We start from the raw sequence: 20,186 nt of genomic DNA on the forward strand, positions 1-20,186 counted from the left end.
TCTGAGCTGTCTGCCCCACTCTCCTCCTCCCTGTCACTCATGTCTTCTTGGTCAGAGGAGCCTTCATCATCTGATTCCACCGGGGGCAAAACAGGCCTGCAGCATGTGGATGTCTCCCCCACATCCACAATCCTTGGGGCAGGAGCTGGGCCAGAGCTAACCACAACACTCAACAATCTATAAAAATATTCACCAAGGTCAAACTATTCTCCAAAGCCCTTTTCATTAGAATAGAGTCGAGTCGAATAGAATAGAATAGAATAGAAAACAAAACAGTTTCCAATATTCCAAGGAACCTTGGAGATCTCCTAGTCCAACCCCCTGCTTAATAGGGAACCCTACATCACTTCAGACAAATGGTTATCCAACATCTTCTTAAACATTTCTAGTGTTGGAATATTCACAACTTCTGGAGGCAAGCTGTTCCATTGATTGCTGTCAGGAAATTTCTCCTTAGTTCTAAGTTGCTTCTTGTTTAGTTTCCATCCATTGCTTCTTGTTCTACCCTTAGGTGCTTTAGAGAATAGATTGGCTCCCTCTTCTTTGTGGCAACCCCTGAGCTATTGGAACACTGCTATCATGTCTCCCCTGGTCCTTCTTTTCATTAAACTAGACATACCCAGTTCCTGCAACTGTTCTTTATATGTTTTAGTCTCCAGTCCCCTAATCATCTTTGTTGCTCTTCTCTGCACTCTTTCTAGGGTCTCAACATCTTTCTTACATCGTGGCAACAAAAACTGAATGCAGTATTCCAAGTGTGGCCTTACCAAAGCCTTATTAAATGGTGTTAACACTTCAACATGATCTTGATTCTATCCTCTGTTCATGCAGCCGGGCAATGGCCATGTGCTCGCTTTTTTCCTGACTCTTGAGTGACTGTCCCTAACAAATAGGCAGCTAATAAAAATATATATTTTTATTTATGAATAATTCAAAATCTCTTTCTTGTAACATTTCTCATCTTAAAATCCATCTTGGTCTTTTAATTATATCTTTCCATTTAATAGTATTAGGACTGTGGTTTGCCCAAACGTTAGTTTCAATACTGACTTTTTGAACTTGATCGATGAAATCCAAAGTATTTATTTATTTATCTATTAATTTATTTATTTGACTCTATGCCGCCCAATCCCGAAGGACTCAGGGTGGCTAGTCCATAGCATATCAGTAGTCCATTGCATTTATTTATTTATTTATTTATTTATTAGATTTGTATGCCGCCCCTCTCCGTAGACTCGGAGCGGCTAACAACAGTAAAAAGACAATATGTACAAATCTAATATTAAAAATAATGTAAAAAACCCCAATTTAAGAAACCAATCATACATACAAACATAGCATGCATAAATTTTATAAGCCTAGGGGGAAGGGAATATCTCAATTCCCCCATGCCTGACGACAGAGGTGGGTTTTAAGGAGCTTACGAAAGGCAAGGAGGGTGGGAGCAACTCTGATATCTGGGGGGAGTTGGTTCCAGAGGGTCGGGGCCGTCACAGAGGAGGCTCTTCCTCTGGGTCCTGCCAAACGACATTGTTTAGTCGACGGGACCTGGAGAAGGCCAACTCTGTGAGACCTAACTGGTCGCTGGGATTCGTGCGGCAGAAGGCGGTCCCGGAGATATTCTGGTCCGATGCCATTAAGGGCTTTATAGGTCATAACCAACACTTTGCATTGTGACCGGAAACCGATCGGCAACCAGTGCAGACTGCGGAGAGTTGGTGTGACATGGGCATATTTAGAAAGGCCCATGATAGCTCTCGCAGCTGCATTCTGCACGATCGGAAGTTTCTGAACACTTTTCAAAGGTAGCCCCATGCAGATCAATTCTTGACCAAGATCTATGTCTTGAAGAATAAAAAGTATATTGCTTTTCTTTTAAGTGTCTCTCTCTCTCCAAATATTCCATGCCTTTCCCCTCCCTGACTTCTAGGAACCTCCTGAGCACCTACAGGTTGTTATCTCGAAACGCCTGGTGCCGTGCACGCCTCATCATTCCTGCCTGCTCTATGTAAGGCTCTGGCAGGAACAAGATAAGTTCCAGGATGCAGGGAGGCTAACAGAGCATCCCTCCAAAAGGCCCGATTGCAAGACAAAGCCGGCAGTGGCAGTGACCTAATTGTTTTCCTCCTTAATTGCTATCTGTTGCACACCCGGAAAGAAGGATAGAAGAGGGAGTAAGAAGGATACAAGGGGGAGCGGAGGGGGAATGGCTCTCAACCAAGACAGGTCTTTGGGCAGCAATCACAAACTGTGGTTACGTTGCTACTTACAGGTAAAGTTCAAGCCATGCTTCTAGAAAGTTTAGAACTAAGACGCCTTAAACAAGATCTAAGTATTGCCCACAAGATCATATGCTGCAACGTCCTGCCTGTCGGCAACTACTTCAGCTTCAACTACAACAACACAAGAGCACACAACAGATTTAAACTTAATATTAACAGCTCCAAGCTTGACTGTAAAAAATATGACTTCAGTAACCAAGTTGTCGAAGCGTGGAACTCATTACCGGACTCCATAGTGTCATCCCCAAACCCCCAACACTTTACCATTAGATTATCTATGGCTGACCTATCCAGATTCCTAAGAGGTCAGTAAGGGGCGAGTACAGGTGCACTAGAGTGCCGTCCGTCCCCTGTCCTATTGCTCTCCTATATCTCCTATACCTTTCTTCTATTCCTATATCTCTTCTTCTATTCTTTCATTGATATGTTCTATTACTATACCTTCTTTTCTATTATTTCTGAGATATATTTTACTATGAGTATCTCCTCTATAACCTGCATCATGTATTTTACTATGTGTATATAGATATATACCCACTAAAACCCTCATTGTGTATTGGACAAAATAAATAAATAAAATAAAATAAAAAGATCAAGGATTCCTTGGTGGACCTCATCAGATATGTTTTGTCCACACAGAGGGACAGCAGAATGGCCAAACCCATTCCTAGTTAAGATGGCAGGAAGCATCATGTCTTGTACTAAACACTCTTCCAGCTAACTGGGTAATTTCTGCTTTATACATTGGTAAAAAGACTCAGAATACAAAATACAAACTTGGAGGAAGCGAACTTGTAGATGACTCTCACTCTGTCAAAGACCTTGGAGTACCCATATCCAGTGACCTAAGTGCTAGAGCCCATTGTAACAACATTGCCAAAAAAGCACTAACAGTTGTTAATCTATTTTACGCAGCTTCTTCTCTGGCAATATTACACTGCTAACCAGAGCTTACAAAACATTTGTTAGACCAATTCTGGAATACAGCTCAGTAGAGTGCAGTACTGCAGGCCACTAAAGCTGACTGCTAGATCTGTAGGTCAGTGGTTCAAATCTCATCATCGGCTCAAAGTTGACTCAGCCTTCCATCCTTCTGAGGTGGGTAAAATGAGGACCCGGATTGTGGGGGCAATATGCTGTCTCTGTTAAAAAGTGCTATTGCTAACATGTTGTAAGCCGCCCTGAGTCTAAGGAGAAGGGCGGCATTAAAAAAAATTGAATAAACAAATAAATAAAAGTAGTAATAATGTCATCAGGTGGTGTCCACAGAAAGATAAAAATTGAGTAGTAGTCCTTTTGGCTGTTCTAAGAAAATTCCACACTTCTGATCCAGGTGACCCTGAGGTCACAGATAAAACCCCAAGTAACCACAATGGCTCTCAAGAGAGAGTTAAGACCAGTTGATTGCAAAAGGAAAAGCCCCCCACCCAATCTTTCAATTCATTCCTTTCCCACCAACTAAACTTAACTGTGCATAACTGTCCTTCCATAATAATAATAATAATAATAATAATAATAATAATAATAATAATAATAATAACAACAACAGAGTTGGAAGGGACCTTGGAGGTCTTCTAGTCCAACCCCCTGCTTAGGCAGGAAACCCTATACTACTTCTGAGAGATGGTTATCCAACATCTTCTTAAAAACTTCCAGTGTTGGAACATTCACCACTTCTGGAGGCAAGCTGTTCCACTGATTAATTGTTCTAACTGTCAGAACATTTCTCCTTAGTTCTAAGTTGCTTCTCTCCTTGATTAGTTTCCACCCATTGCTTCTTATTCTACCCTCGGGTGCTTTGGGGAATAGTTTGACTCCCTCTTCTTTGTGGCAACCCCTGGGATATTGGAACACTGCTATCATGTCTCCCCTGGTCCTTCTTTTCATTAAACTAGCCATCTCCCACAACATCTCATACAACTGATGAAGCTTCCACGATAGGAAGTGAAACATCTTTGTTTTCCCCACAAAATCAGTGCAGTTGCCTTTTCAAAACAGGGCAGAGAACTTACCTCCCAATTACAGCGCATTTCAACCAGCTCGTAGTTCCTCACAAAGAAAGACCTCAACTCAGATAATGGGAAGAGGAGGTGGCCTGTGAGATTGGCATCATAAGCTTAAACTGCCCAAGGAACTGCTGATACAGTTCTACAGAGAAATCATTGAGTCTGTCATCTGAAGCTCTATAACTGTCTGGTTTGGTTCTGCAACCCAACAAGACTGACACAGACTTCAGAGGAGAATCAGAACTGCAGGAAAAACAATTGCTGCCAACCATCCTGCATTTTCTTTCAACATCTCTCAGTGCAAATTGGGTGCTCTGGGGTGGAGCTCCATTTTTGCTACCCCACTGCATACTGCACCAGTCAAAAAGAGGGCTGTGAAAATATTTACTGATCCCTCACATCCTGGACATAAACTATTTCAACTCCTACCCTCAAAATGTCACTACAGAGCACTGCACACCAAGACAACTAGACACAAGAACAGTTTTTTCCCCAAACACCATCACTCTACTAAATAAATAATTCTCTCAACACTGTCAAACTTTTTACTAAGTCTGCCCTTCTATTTCTACTAGTTTTTTCTCATCATTCCTATCATCCTTTTCCTCCCACTTAGGACTGTATGACTGTAACTTGTTGCTTGTATCCTTAAGATTTTTATTAATATTGATTGTTTCTTCATTGCTGATTTGACCCCTATGACAATCATTAAGTGTTGTTACCACATGATTCTTGACAAATGTATCTTTTTCTTTTATGTACACTGAGAGCATATGCACCCAGACAAATTCCTTGTGTGTCCAATCACATTTGGCCAATAAAAAATTCTATTCTATTATATTCTATTCTATCCTATCCTATCCTATCCTATTCTATTCTATAAGGAAGAGAAGGTCTCACATGCCAATAGCCTGGAAATGAACCCTTGTACTTTGCATAAGGTCACAATAAGAGAAGAGCCAATAAGCTGCTTGTCTGCAAAATATTCCATGGCAATTGACACCTGAATCCAGGTTGCCAAGCTCAAGAACGGGGAACAAGAATGGTCTGGAGGGCTGGCCTGCTGGAATACAAATCTTCTTCCACCAACTTGAAATGAGCAAATTTCAACTTTTAGGAAGCTTTCATAGCAACCGCTGGTAAATATTGACTCCTGGAAGGATGCAAAGGTGGCTTGGCCCGAGGGTAAGGATGCGTAACCCAGGTCTGTCATCGAGTATTGCTGGCACCAAAGCGGAGACAGAGGGGGAAAGCAAGTAGCTCTCTGGGATCTTTAGTAAGGAATCCCCAGTGATCAAAGTCACTCTGAGTCATAAGGATATATTTCCCCCCTCTGTTCTCACATCCCCCTTTACCCCCTCTTGATGACTATAATAGACTTGCTGAGGGAAGCAAAAAGGTCTCCCCTTCCTCTCAGAGGCCAAAGAAGGGGACAGAAGCTTCCCACCCCCTTGGCAAGATTGAGAATTTAAGTACAGAGGACTGCCTTTGGTTGCATTCCCACGACCCACTAAACCAGATCATTTACAGTACAGAGCAGCTGCAAGGGTATCGCATGCAAAGTTATAAATGTTGGTTTATTTTTTATTTTTTGGGGTGGAGAATACTGCACAATGTCAGTTGGCTTGGTTAGTTTATAATTATTATTTTATTATAATAATAATAATAATAATTATTATTATTATTATTATTATTATTATTATTATCATTATTATTATTATTGTTCTTCTTGTTGTTGTTTTGTTGTTGTTGTTGTTGTTGTTGTTGTTATTATTATTATTATTATTATTATTATTATTATTAATTAGATTTGTATGCTGCCCCTCTCCGCAGACTCGGGACGGCTCACAGCAATACAATACAATATACAGTGGTATCTCTACCTAAGAATGCCTTTTCTTGAACTTTTCGAGATAAGAACCGGGTGTTCAAGATTTTTTTGCCTCTTCTCAAGAACCATTTCCCACTTACAAACCCGGGCCTCAAAAACTGTAACCGGAAAAGGCAGGGAGAAGCCTCCGTGGGGCCTCTCTAGGAATCTCCTGGGAGGAAACAGGGCCGGAAAAGGCAGGGAGAAGCCTCCGTGGGGCCTCTCTAGGAATCTCCTGGGAGGAAACAGGGCCGGAAAAGGCAGGGAGAAGCCTCCGTGGGGCCTCTCTAGGAATCTCCTGGGAGGAAACAGGGCCGGAAAAGGCAGGGAGAAGCCTCCGTGGGGCCTCTCTAGGAATCTCCTGGGAGGAAACAGGGCCGGAAAAGGCAGGGAGAAGCCTCCGTGGGGCCTCTCTAGGAATCTCCTGGGAGGAAACAGGGCCGGAAAAGGCAGGGAGAAGCCTCCGTGGGGCCTCTCTAGGAATCTCCTGGGAGGAAACAGGGCCGAAAAAGGCAGGGAGAAGCATACATGGGGCCTCTCTAGGAATCTCCTGGGAGGAAACAGGGTCGGAAAAGTCGGGGAGAAGCCTCCGTGGGGCCTCTCTAGGAATCTCCTGAGAGGAAACAGTGCCTCCATCCTCCCTGTGGTTTCCCCAATTGCACACATTATTTGCTTTTACATTGATTCCTATGGGAAAAATTGCTTCTTCTCACAAACCTTTCTACTTAAGAACCTGGTCATGGAACGAATTAAGTTCATAAGTAGAGGTAGCACTTTATTATGCGAACCAGGGGTGGGTTCATCTTACCTTTCAACTGGTGCGCTCCGCATGCACCACTATCACAATTTTGCGTCCACGCATGCGCATAGGGGCGGTTTTCCTTCTGTGTATGCTTAAAGAGCCGAATAATCACTGAAAATTAGGAAAAAATGATGGTGGCCTGCACGGACCAGCAAAGACAGCACCGGAGCTGTTGCACCAAAATTGCGCAAATGGTGGGCCACTACTGGGGGGGTGGACTACACCAGTAGGAACCTACCTCTGATACGAACCCAGAAAATGAGATATTATAATCCGTAAATATCATTCCCTAGGCCAGTGTTTTTCCACCAGGTGTGCCATGGGGAAATTAAACATGGGTCCCCAAACTACGGCTCACATGCTGGATATATGTATAATATGTACTGTGTTAGAGTGTCATTTTGTGTCATTTTGGTTGGTGGTGTGCCACAGGATTTTGTAAATGTAAAAAATGTGCCACGGCTCAAAAAGGGTTGAAAATCACTGCCCTAGGCATCATTTTTTAAAATAAATTCTATAATCACGAGAGCAAATAACTTAGCTATTTAAAACAAATGTTTGGTTTTCAGGCCAGTGGTTTCCATCCCAACCACTTGAAAGCTATTTAAAAATTGAATTTCTTGGCAATGTGGCATTTCTCCAATCCTATGTCTTGGTTTGGGACATTATTGTGACCCTCCCAAAGGCTGTAACTGGAAGGTGTTGCTTGACATATGAAGTGAAAAGAAATCTGTGGAAGGATGAAATGCTTAACTGAAAGAAAATGGTTGGGTCTGGGCCAAGGTCATCCTTATACCCATATTAAAAAAAATCCTTTGCTTTACACAAACATAGATGTTTTCTGTCTATCCCAGGAGTCGGCAACTTTAAACACTCAAAGAGCCATTGGGACCCATTTGCCACAGAAAAGAAAACACCAGGAGCCACAAAAACCCTTTGACATCTTAAAATGAAGATAACATTGCATATATTGTTTTTTAACTTTATGCTGTGTATATTTTTAAAAATCTATAGCCTGTTGCATTTATGTAATCAATAAACTGCTACAGAGAAAATAATTTTTTTTTATTTCTGTCTGCAACAAAAGCATTTTGAACTCTGAAAAAAGATGGGTTGTAAACCTCAACAAATCGTGTGCGGGCGGGTGTCACACATTGGCAGTTTTGATGCATGTTTTGAGCAACAGGAGCCAAAGCAGAGGGATAAAAGAGCCACATGCGGCTCCAGAGCTGCAGGTTGCAGACCCCTAGTCTATTCTCATTTCTGGTTATAGCTTGCAATGTTTCTTTTTTTTTTAAATGTAGGATCTTTCCTCTCTATGAACCTTGTTCTGTCGAGCTCTCTGGTAGAATCCTCCCAAAAATGCACAGATACAATTTCAGTCACACACACGTTTGAAACTTCAAAACAATGTTCTTTATATCGAAAATGCAAATAAAAAGAGCACTCTTTTTGTATAGCGAAGAGCACTTTGTCTCCAAACAAATTGGTAATTTGTACAAGTCCCTTATCAGTTCTGTGATACTTAGCTTGCAGCTGTGAGGCAATTCACAGTCCTTCTTCTTTCACAAAGTGAAACACACTTTGCTCTGGTTTAGTTTCAAAGCGGGGAAAAATCAGCACACAAAGATCAAAGTCAGCAAAGCAGTCATGAAACACGACGATCAGATAATCCTCCACAATGGCCAAACCCACAGGCTGCTATTTATAGCAGTCTCACTAATTACCACAGCCCCACCCAACCACAGGTGGCCTCATTTTCTTTGATAATAATCTCTCAGTTGTTGTTGCCTATGCATTGCTCTCCGCATGCGTGGCTGTATCATTAACTCTTGTTCTGAATCCAAGGAGTAGCTAGATAATTGATCTCCCTCTGAGCTGTCTGCCACACTCTCCTCCTCCCTGTCACTCATGTCTTCTTGGTCAGAGGAGCCTTCATCATCAGATTCCACCGGGGGCAAAACAGGCCTGCAGCATGTGGATGTCTCCCCCACATCCACAGTCCTTGGGGCAGGAGCTGGGCCAGAGCTAACCACAACACCACCTTATGTCTCTGACATCAATCTTTGCCTCTAGCCTTAACTGCTCATCTCAGCCCTTTATGTAACCAAGGAGGCTTTCTATTACCTAACAGATCAAGATACAATGGAATAATTTCTGCTACATTTCAGATTTATCCACTCCAAAGCTAGGTTTTGCATCCATAGCATTAACATTTAGCATTTCGATTTATATACAACTTCACAGTGCTTTACAGCCCTCTCTAAGCTATTTACAGAGTCAGCATACATTGCCCCCAACAATCCTTATTTTACCAACCTTGGAAGGATGGAAGGATGAGTCAACCTTGAGCCTACTGAGATTGGATTTGCCAAACTGCTGGCAGCCGGTGATCCGCAGAAGTAGCTTGCAGTACCGCACTCTAACCACTGCACCACCCTGGCTCTATCCATGTTGCACCTGGAATAGAGCTGTCTCCCAGAAATGTGGAACAAATTTAGGTCTAAAATTTTATAGGGCCTCCTAATGTTTCTGGCACAATGGCAGTTCTGCTTTGGAGCATTGGTGAGAAAATCCATTTGAAACTCTTCCAGTTCCCCCCATCGCCTTCCTCTGGATTTATATTTGGATTTATTTTTTTATTACAAAAAAAAAAAGGATAGCTGGAGCATATTGCAGCCTCTTCGCTGATGGCTTCAATGGAGTCGTTGCTTGGATTCTTGAGAGCCCACTGGGAATATCCCCATCCTGCTCAAGGCCTCAGTTCTTAATTATGATTCATTGAATCTTCCCTGTGATCTCAGCAGTGGCAGCACCTGGCCAATCTTATACTGGCTCCGAAACTAAGTGGGATTGGGACTGGTTAGTTCTTGGATGAGCCATCACTAGAGAATCCAAGGTTTGTAGGTTACACTGGAGACTGGAGAAAACAAACACTATTGCATAAAGAGTTGCTGCTTTAAGGACGTCTTGAAGCGTAGCGTCTTCGTCTACCAAGTACAGTATTACCTCTACTTAAGAACTTAATTCATTCTGTGACAAGATTCTTAAGTAGAAATGTTCTTACGTAGAAGCAATTTTTCCCATAGGAATCAATGTAAAAGCAAATAATGTGTGCAAACCCATTAGGAAAGAAATAAAAGCTTGGAATTTGGGTGGGAGGAGAAGGGGGAAGAAGAGGAGGAGGACAGTCACTGCTGAAGGAAGAAGGTGAGGTGAGGGGAATCAAAGAAATCCAAAACTTTAAGGCTTAAAAAAAAGAGGGACTCTGAGGCAGCGCCCAGAGAAAAGAAAACACTCTGTTTGCTCTAGGCTGACCAGAGTGAAGGGAGCATTTCTTTTCTCTCTGCGCTGACAGAGGTTTATTCACTGTCCAAGCGCCCAGAGAAAGGAAAATTCTTTGTTTGCTCTAGACTGCCAAAGCATCCTTAAGCCCCACCGAAAGGCTCCTCCTCTGGGGAATGGCAGGACCTTCGTGCCACTCTCAACTTTCCTGGGAAATTTTTCCAAGCTCGGGTTCTTAAGTAGAAAATGGTTCTTAAGTAGAGGCAAAAAAATCTTGAACATCCGGTCAGTGTTCCCTCTAATTTTTTTGGGGGGTGGGCGGAAAAGTATAGTGTCTGAGCGGCAGTCCCTTCAGGACTGGGCGGCACAGAAATAATAAACAAACAAACAAATAAATAAATAAAAAACCCACCCTGTTTTGCCTCAGAGAATTTCAAAATAAAATACTGTACAGTCTATAACAGTGAGCTCATAATAGGGCAACTCTATCAATATCAAAATGCCACTTAAATAGTTGAGCTAGTTTCAAACTAGATTTTGATTTTCTTTCTCTTCCTTACTCCCATTCTTTTTCTTTCTCTTTTCCTTCCTCTCTTTTTTCTATCTGTTTCTCTCTCTTCCTCTTTTCCTCTCTCTCTCCTTCCCTCTCACTCTTTCCCTCTCGGCTTCTGGGCAGGTTTGGAAAACTCTGAGTTGATGATGATTTTTAAGTGAGCGATTGCTCACTGCTCAGCTTAGAGGGAACTATGCATCCGGTTCTTATCTAGAAAAGGTCTTAAGTAGAGGCGTTCTTAAGTAGAGGTACCACTGTATTTCTTTTGGAGTGTAATATTTCTCATACCAATATTCACCCGGTCTACCAGTTGTTCTTCTGGATCCTTGAATTTGCATTTAGCCAGGATGGTTCGTAGGCGGGTGGCAAAATCATTCGTTGATTTGCCTTCGGCTTGTCGCATGAGCGCGAACTGGTGGCGGTAGACTCGAACCGGCATGGTAGGTTGGAAATGGGAGGCGAGTTTGACCTGAAGAGTGGTCCAGGCGACGGTTTCTACAGTGTCTGAGTCGACCAGCATAGAGGCTAGGCTGTATATTGTTGGTCCGCAGTAATTTAGAAAGATGGCTCGCTTCCTATTGTCATCAGCGTTGTGGAGATTGCTTGCTTGTAGGAAAATGCGGAATTTTGACATGTAGGACGTCCATGGTTCTGTGTCCGGGTTGTAGAACGCCGATGCCTGAGCCATGACCGAGCTCATGGTTGCTCAGCGGGAGTTCGACCTCCTCGTCGACACTGTTAAATCACTACTCAGAGACTGCTTCAGTTCAACAGGTTTATTTCATTAGGCATAATCAGTGGAACCGCTCTCTTCGACAATCAACTCCCAACAAGGGCAACGGCTAATCCGTTGCCCTATTTATACGGTTCTTTTACACGGGAACATTTTCTGACAACCGTTTATTTTTGGCGGCATTCTAACTTAAGCTGCGTCTTAACCAATCAGTGATTTTACCGTTTATTTTCTTTTTTACAGACATAACAGTTATATGCCTACAAAATCACCAGGACTAAGTCTGACGTTACTGCCTCTCTAAAGGCCTTTGGTGTAATAGTTCTTTGCCCTTTAATCTCTCTCAACCAAGCAGTATAAATTAACATAATGAAAGCCCTCACAAAGGGCATTTGATAACATTTGAATAGTAATTCCAATGAACTACATTAAATTCCTGCTGGCTGCATTAAATTTCAATTGTTTACTTCCCAGGCAGGCAAAGTAAAGGTCAATAAGAGGTTCTTTATTCCCCCTCTTATATAAAATGCAATTTTTCCTCCAGTAGTGAGTAAGCTCTTTTAAAATTATAGTTTCTTCACACAACTTCAATTTCAGTCACCAATGTTCTTCTATGTGTGTAAAAGTAACACATTTATCAGAACATGCAACAGCTGTAAACTATTTGTCTCAGTGTATTTGCATACTCTTTTTTCTCTCTGACACATTGTGATATATGGATGCATGCATCTATTTTAAAGATGGTGTTGGTCCAATTTTCCTGTTCTGAAGCGTCTAGAGTGTCTTGCATTGCTGCATGCTTCCCAGGGCTGTGCAACACAACAGTGGGAAATACCCCCACACAGGAATGCTTTTGAAGGAAGATTCAGACTATTTTGAGAACATTATCCACCAGGATCTAGTCCGTGAATATGGCAATGTCACAATCAATTCAATTCAATTCAATTTATTAGATTTGTATACCGCCCCTCTCCAAAGACTCGGGGCGGCTCACAACAATAATAAAAACAATATTCCAGCGAAAACAAATCTAATATTAGAAAGCACATAAAACCCTATCATATTTAAAAAAGCAAACAACATATACATACCCAAACATAAATATATATTTAAAAAAGCCTGGGGGAAAGGTGTCTCAACTCCCCCATGCCTGGCGGTATAGATGGGTCTTGAGTAATTTACGAAAGACAAGGTGGGTGGGGGCCGTTCTAATCTCCGGGGGGAGTTGATTCCAGAGGGCCGGGGCTGCCACAGAGAAGGCTCTTCCCCTGGGGCCCGCCAAATGACATTGTTTGGTCGACAGGACCTGGAGAAGGCCAACTCTGTGGGACTTTATCGGTTGCTGGGATTTGCGGTAGCAGGCGGTTCTGGAGGTACTCTGGTCCAATGCCATGCAGGGCTTTAAAGGTCATAACCAAAACTTTGAATTGTGACCGGAAACTGATCGGCAGCCAATGCAAGCCACAGAGTGTTGCAGAAACGTGGGCGAATCTAGGAAGCCCCATGATGGCTCTCGTGGCCGCGTTCTGCACAATCTGAAGTTTCCGAACACTTTTCAGAGGTAGCCCCATGTAGAGAGCATTGCAGTAATCGAACCTCGAGGTGATGAGGGCATGAGTGACTGTGAGCAGTGACTCCCTGTCCAAATAGGGCCGCAACTGGTGCACCAGGCGAACTTGGGAAAACGCCCTCCTCGCCACAGCCGAAAGATGATGTTCCAATGTCAGCTGTGGATCAAGGAGGACGGCCAAGTTGCGAACCCTCTCTGAGGGGGTCAAGAGTCCCCCCCCCAGGGTAATGGACGGACAGATGGAATTGTCCTTGGGAGGCAAGACCCACAGCCACTCCGTCTTGTCTGGGTTGAGTTTGAGTTTGTTGATACCCATCCAGGCCCCAACAGCCTCCAGGCACTGGCACATCACTTCCACTGCTTTGTTGACTGGACATGGGGTGGAGATAATTCTTTTAGCAAAGTTGGTAACCTATCTTGTGGATCTAGTGCCAAGCTTCTCAGTCTCATGAGACATTTCAGGGACTATCTTACATTTCCAGTAGATTAAACTCCAGACTAAATATGTATGTACTGTACACATATATATATATATCTCAGGACTGTGATAATTTATCTTTCTGCATATGTATATCTGTCTGTCTGTCCATCTGTCCGTCCATCCATCCATCCATCTTTGGAGTTATAATTATATGTGTATCACGTAAGTACATATTATGTGAACGTCAGCCCCCCAAAAAAGTTTGTTTCCACAACATATTTAACTTGGTTACAATACAGAGTCATAATTCAGACAGTTTCCATGCTGAACCTACTAAATAATCAAATCTTAACCATGAGATCTTAACTATGAGAACCAGGGGTGGGCTGCTGCCCGGATGTGGGTGAACGCAAGTGGGGTAGCGAAATTGGAGCTCCACCCTAGAGCACCCAATTTGCACTGAAAGATGTTGAAAGAAAACACAGGGCATCCTGAATAACCCACGCCCACAGTGTGGTAGTAAAAATTTTGGTAGTCGTTCACTGAATTGAGAACCATCAAATCTTAACTCCAACCAAGTTTAGTTTTCAGTACAAATGTAGCCCTTGGGCGATTGACTATCTAGGTTAAGAATATAACAGGAGCTTATCCAGAAACATTGGAAAGTCTTGCAGCTGAGTCTCAGACTCAGTGATGGCTAGTTAATTCCTTGGCTTGCTTCATACATCACAAACTGGTTACTAATCCATTTTCAGGGATTTCCCAACATATTGAATCCTAAACAAACTGCCTGGTTTTATGGACTGTTACTGTGACCCCCACCTCTCCACTAATAAACTGAAAGCTAATAAACTAACCAGGTCCTGCATGTTATGTGTAATAATCTATCTGCAAACAGTGTTTTCAAAAATAGTAATTGGAAATTAGCCCCAAAGCAATAATGAAATAAAGGAAGATTACCTACAATACTCCCTGTCAGAATTCCCAGCAAAAATGATTCCTGGGGGGAAAAAAAGTCCATTTGTGAGGCTGGTCCTTTCACAGGCTCTGCATGATTACCCTGGCCTTGCTTGTAAGCAGCCCCCTAATTGAAAACAGTGACTCATCAGAAGCAACAGATCACATAACAGAGCAATGCTCTTACATAGGACTCCAATGTGCTACATGTTCTCAGTTGCCAGACATTTCACATTGCATACTCCATAGGTCCTGTACAAACATGACAAACTCCAACTGAATAGGCTTAATGAATTACAGTGGTACCTCTACTTACGAACTTAATTCGTTCCGTGATCAGGTTCTTAAGTAGAAAAGTTTGTAAGAAGAAGCAATTTTTCCCATAGGAATCAATGTATAAGCAAATAATGGGTACAACTGGGGAAACCACAGGGAGGGTGGAAGCCCTATTTCCTCCCAGGAGATTCCTAGAGAGGCCCCACGGAGGTTTCTCCCCACCTTTTCTGGCTCTATTTCCTCCCAGGAGATTCCTAGAGAGGCCCCATGGAGGCTTCTCCCTGCCTTTTCTGGCTCTATTTTCTCCCAGGAGATTCCTAGAGAGGCCCCATGGAGGCTTCTCCCTGCCTCTTCCGGTTACATTTAAGTGGAAAATGGTTCTTGAGAAGAGGCAAGCAAATCTTGAACACCCGGTTCTTATCTAAAAAAGTTCATAAGTAGAGGCATTCTTAGGTAGAGGTACCACTGTACATCTTTAACATAACAATGTAAGAATGGTCCTGTGGGATCAGGCCAGAATGCATGTTGGACCTCTTCAGCAGGGCAGCATTAAATTTCTGCTCACCAGTGTTTCCGGTTGCAGAAAACATGCCAGCTTAAAGAAGTGTGGCCTCTGCTTCTACAGAGTATCTGTAGTCAGGAAATGTTTTTACACAACTGCATCTTGTACATCAATTGCATCCATTCCGGAAGACCCTGATCATGATCATTCATATTTATTTATTATTTATTATTTATTATTTATTATTTATTATTTATTATTTATTATTTATTATTTATTATTTATTATTTATTATTTATTATTTATTATTTATTATTTATTATTTATTATTTATTATTTATTATTTATTATTTATTATTTATTATTTATTATTTATTATTTATTATTTATTATTTATTATTTATTATTTATTATTTATTATTTATTATTTATTATTTATTATTTATTATTTATTATTTATTATTTATTATTTATTATTTATTATTTATTATTTATTATTTATTATTTATTATTTATTATTTATTATTTATTATTTATTATTTATTATTTATTATTTATTATTTATTATTTATTATTTATTATTTATTATTCATTATTCATTATTCATTATTCATTATTTATTATTCATTATTTATCTGTTTGTTTGTTTGTTTGTTTGATTTGTATGCCGCCCCTCTCCGTAGACTCGGGGCGGCTCACAACAATAACAAGAACAGTGTAAAAAACAAATCTAATAATTTAAAAAACACTAAAAACCCCATTATTAAAAGCAAACACACACACAAACATTCCATTATACATGTATAGGCCCCGGGGAGATGTGTCAGTTCCCCCATTTAGTCACTTTTCAATTGGACTACTCGAATACACTCTATATCCAGCTTCCTTTCATCTAGAATGGAGCAAAATGTGTATTTCTGGCCAGTTTGATATGCCGATATAACACTGTTACATCATGATGTAATGATTTCTGGGCATGATTTAAGGGCAGATTATCACCTTTAAAGCCCTACATAGCAAAACATTGGGTTACCTGCAGATATTACGTGCACATAAGAACCTGGTTACCTGCGGATAAGAGCCTCAGAGGCACAGTGGTTAGAGTGCAGTATTGCAAGCTACTTCTGCTGATCACAGCTGCAGCAGTTTGGCAGATCAAATCTCAGTAGGCTCAAGGTTGACTCAGCCTTCCATCCTTCCAAGGTCGGTAAAATGAGGACCCAGATTGTTGGGAGCAATATGCTTGCTCTTTGTAAACTGCTTAGAGCAGTGTTTCCCAACCTTGACAAATTGGAGATATTTGGACTTCAACTCCCAGAATTCCCCAGCCAGCGAATGCCAGGGATTCTGGGAGTTGAAGTCCAAATATCTCCAAGTTGCCAAGGTTGAGAAACACTGGCTTAGAGCACTGTGAAGGGGTATATAAATCTAAACACTATTGCTATTGCTATTATTTGCCCACGTCATAAGTTGCCATAAGGAGGGCAGGCTACAAGTTCCATCATTGAAACTTTGCTACTGAAAGAGTAGTAGATCCTTGGAACAAACTTCCAGCAGACGTGGTTGGTAAATCCACAGTAACTGAATTTAAACATGCCTGGGATAAACATATATCCATCCTAAGATAAAACACAGGAAATAGTATAAGGGCAGACTAGATGGACCATGAGGTCTTTTTCTGCCGTCAGTCTTCTATGTTTCTATCGTATGGGACCAAAGAAACATGCTTTTTCTAAGGCTGCAGCTGTGCTCTGAACCTGGAATGGGCCAATTTGCCAACTCACCACAACCAACTCGCCATGGGACAGCTGACCGTCGGACAATTTAACAATTCAATTTAATTATTTAAAATAAATTTAAAAATATTTTAATTTTGGCCATGCACATTTCTTTTGCATCCTTTCCTTAATGATTCACTTGCATGGTTTCTTTGATATTAGCGTAACTTTTGTCCTGCATTGAGTTGGTCATGGCAAGTGGGCTATGGCGAGATGGCTGCGGCGAATTCTTGTAGACCCCTCTGAAAACATGTCCCCTCAATAAACAAGCCCCAACTCTGCTCTCCCTTATAAAAGTCATTAAAGACCTGGCTTTCTCCTCAAGCATTTAGGTCCAGTTGAGTAAAGTCCCTTTTAAGTTTATTTATTACGTTTGGCTGGCATTTCAGAGTTTATATTTATATATTATCCAATGCTTTCAATGTTGTGTTGTTCTCTTGCTTTCTTGGTTTTTTCCCCCTTGCTTTTGTTGTGTACCAGCCAGAGTCAAACTGTTTTGATTTAGCAGCCCTATAAATCCAACAAATAATTTTACTCCCAGAAACTACAGAACTGTCCCTGGAACAGTGCAAGAGGAACCTTGAGATGACAATGTTGTATAAAATTAATAGAAAAATTTAGATGAGGAGAGATAAGAGTCTCCATTGAATGAGTAATAAGAAAAGAAAAGTTTATATATTATTGATTTTATGCATTGTTGTTGTGTTTATAACTATATATTGTTTTATTTTATGGTGGAGAAAATAAAAATTTTATACTCTGAAAGAGATGTGGCTCAGATGGAAGTGTGATGTTGTGTTCCCATACTGACAACTTTTGCAGATACCTAATTCTTAGGTTGGAATTCATAGCTGTGCACAATGATTACTTTAATTTAATTTAAGTTGATTTATATGCCGCCGAATCCCGTGGGACTCATTATCATCCACCTATCTAACATGACACTAAGATCATTAAAGACAGCTCAGACTCCATCAGTGCACACATGGTTAGTTTTGGTTGCCCCAGGGGACATAAATTTACGCTTCCTTAAATTGAATTAGATTTGCACGCGGTTGATTGTTCACCCAATTCTTCTGGAACACTTCACAATCACTTCCAATGTGCACCACAAAGAATAGTATGATCTGCAAACTTGGCCAGCCGTAACTGCTTACTTCTAAGTCAAGATCCTTTATGAACAAATCAAAAAATCCCAGCAGTGTTATGGGAGAGAGTCCACTGGAGAAGGGAAGCTTATAAAATTTGAGCAAATAAAATACAATCTTCTAAGGCCGAGTTCCTCAACGTTTCTGGCTTTGCTGACCGGCAGGGGATGATTTTGTGAGTGGCCGGCAAGCATGCGTACACATGCAGCACCATTTGCACAAGTGGTGTGCGCATACATCTGCTGGTCACACAAAGTGTACATACTCACCCACTGCTTGTGCAAGTGAGGATGCATACACACACTTGGGCTTCTTCCTTTTGCTTTCTTGATCACTTTACCCTTTCTCTGCCATATTTGCATTCTAATTTGCTCCCTTCTTTAAGATAAGCTTTCCACTTCCTGAAAGAAAATTCTTATCTTTTACGGTTTCCTGAACACTACCAGCCCTGCTGGCCTCTTCCTGAATTTGGTTGACCCTTTCTTCCTCCACGGAATAAACTTTTAAAGAACCACCTGGTGCTGTGGACAGATTTAGCCCCCTTTTACACTTTTCTTTCAGTTTCTTATCGACCTTTGGCTTTGCTTATAAGGTAACTGCTCAAATCACCTTCTCTAGGCAACCCAACGCACTAAAACTAGGCCAAAATAGGGTTGCAGAGTTTTTAAGTGTGTCGTCGGATCCTAGCCGTGGCATTACCGTCTTGTGTGAAATGGGCTATTATTAAACCAGAACTCGATCTATTTTTAGCAGAGCAAGTTCAGTGAGCCCAGCAACTCCTCTTACGCAAATCTCGATTTGAGGGTTAAGGTCTTGTTGGGCGAACCAAACAGCGCCAACCGCTCAGTTTGAATTACTTCAAAATAAATTCCATTTTCTGGAATCGCACAGAACATAATAAATTAACCAAATGAGTTTTGATGCATCCAACAGACTTCTATTGGAGTTTTAACTTTTGTATTCAATTTTATTGTTTATCCTGGGGTTTTTAATTTTTAATTTGGTTTTATTGTTGTACCCTGCCCTGAGTCTGTCAGTAGAGGGGCAGCTTACTTATTTATTTTTATTTATTTATTTTATTTGTCAATCAAGTATAGGATAGATTATATAAACATAACACAGAAAGTAATGATAAACAAAGACAATAGGACAGGGACGGTAGGCACAATGGTGCGCTTATGCCCACCCCTTACAGACCTCTTAGAAAAGGGGAGACAATCTAAGGTTGAAGATTTTGGGGTTGGGGGAAGAAACTACAGAGTCAGGTAGTGAATTCCAGGCTTTGATCACTCTATTGCTGAAGTTGTATTTTTGGCAGTCGAGTTTTGGAGCGGTTTAAATTTAGTTTGAATCTGTTTACATGCTTGTGTGTTGTTGCGGTTGAAGGTGAAGTAGCCACTAACAGGAAGGCCATTTTGGTATATGATTTTATGAATACATTTAGATCTGATCGGAGGCGACATAGTTGCAAAATTGTCTAATCCCAGTATTTCAAGTCTGGTGGAATAAAGTATTTTGTTGCGAGTGGAGGAGGGAAGGACTCTTCAAAAACTTCCACCTTATATTGTCTTCCGCTGACTTCTCTCCCCCTCCCCACGTGCTCATGTGTTGTTGCGTTTGAAGGCGAAGTAATCTTTGACATTTTGGTATATGATTTTGTGAACTGTAATGATAATATACAGTAAATAATAATATGAAATAATATAAATTATTTGTAAATCTAAATAAATAAATAATGGTGGAACTAACTACAAGAATGGTGGAAGGTCTTAAGCATAAAACGTATCAGGAAAGACTTAATGAACTCAATCTGTATAGTCTGGAGGGCAGAAGGCAAAGGGGGGACATGATCGAAACATTTAAATATGTTAAAGGGTTAAATAAAGTTCAGGAGGGAAGTGTTTTTAACAGGAAAGTGAACACAAGAACAAGGGGACACAACCTGAAGTTAGCTGGGGGAAAGGTTAGAAGTAACGTGAGAAAATATTATTTTACTGAAAGAG

This window comes from Erythrolamprus reginae, chromosome 1, assembly GCF_031021105.1.
Source record: "Erythrolamprus reginae isolate rEryReg1 chromosome 1, rEryReg1.hap1, whole genome shotgun sequence".
NCBI lineage: Eukaryota > Metazoa > Chordata > Lepidosauria > Squamata > Dipsadidae > Erythrolamprus > Erythrolamprus reginae.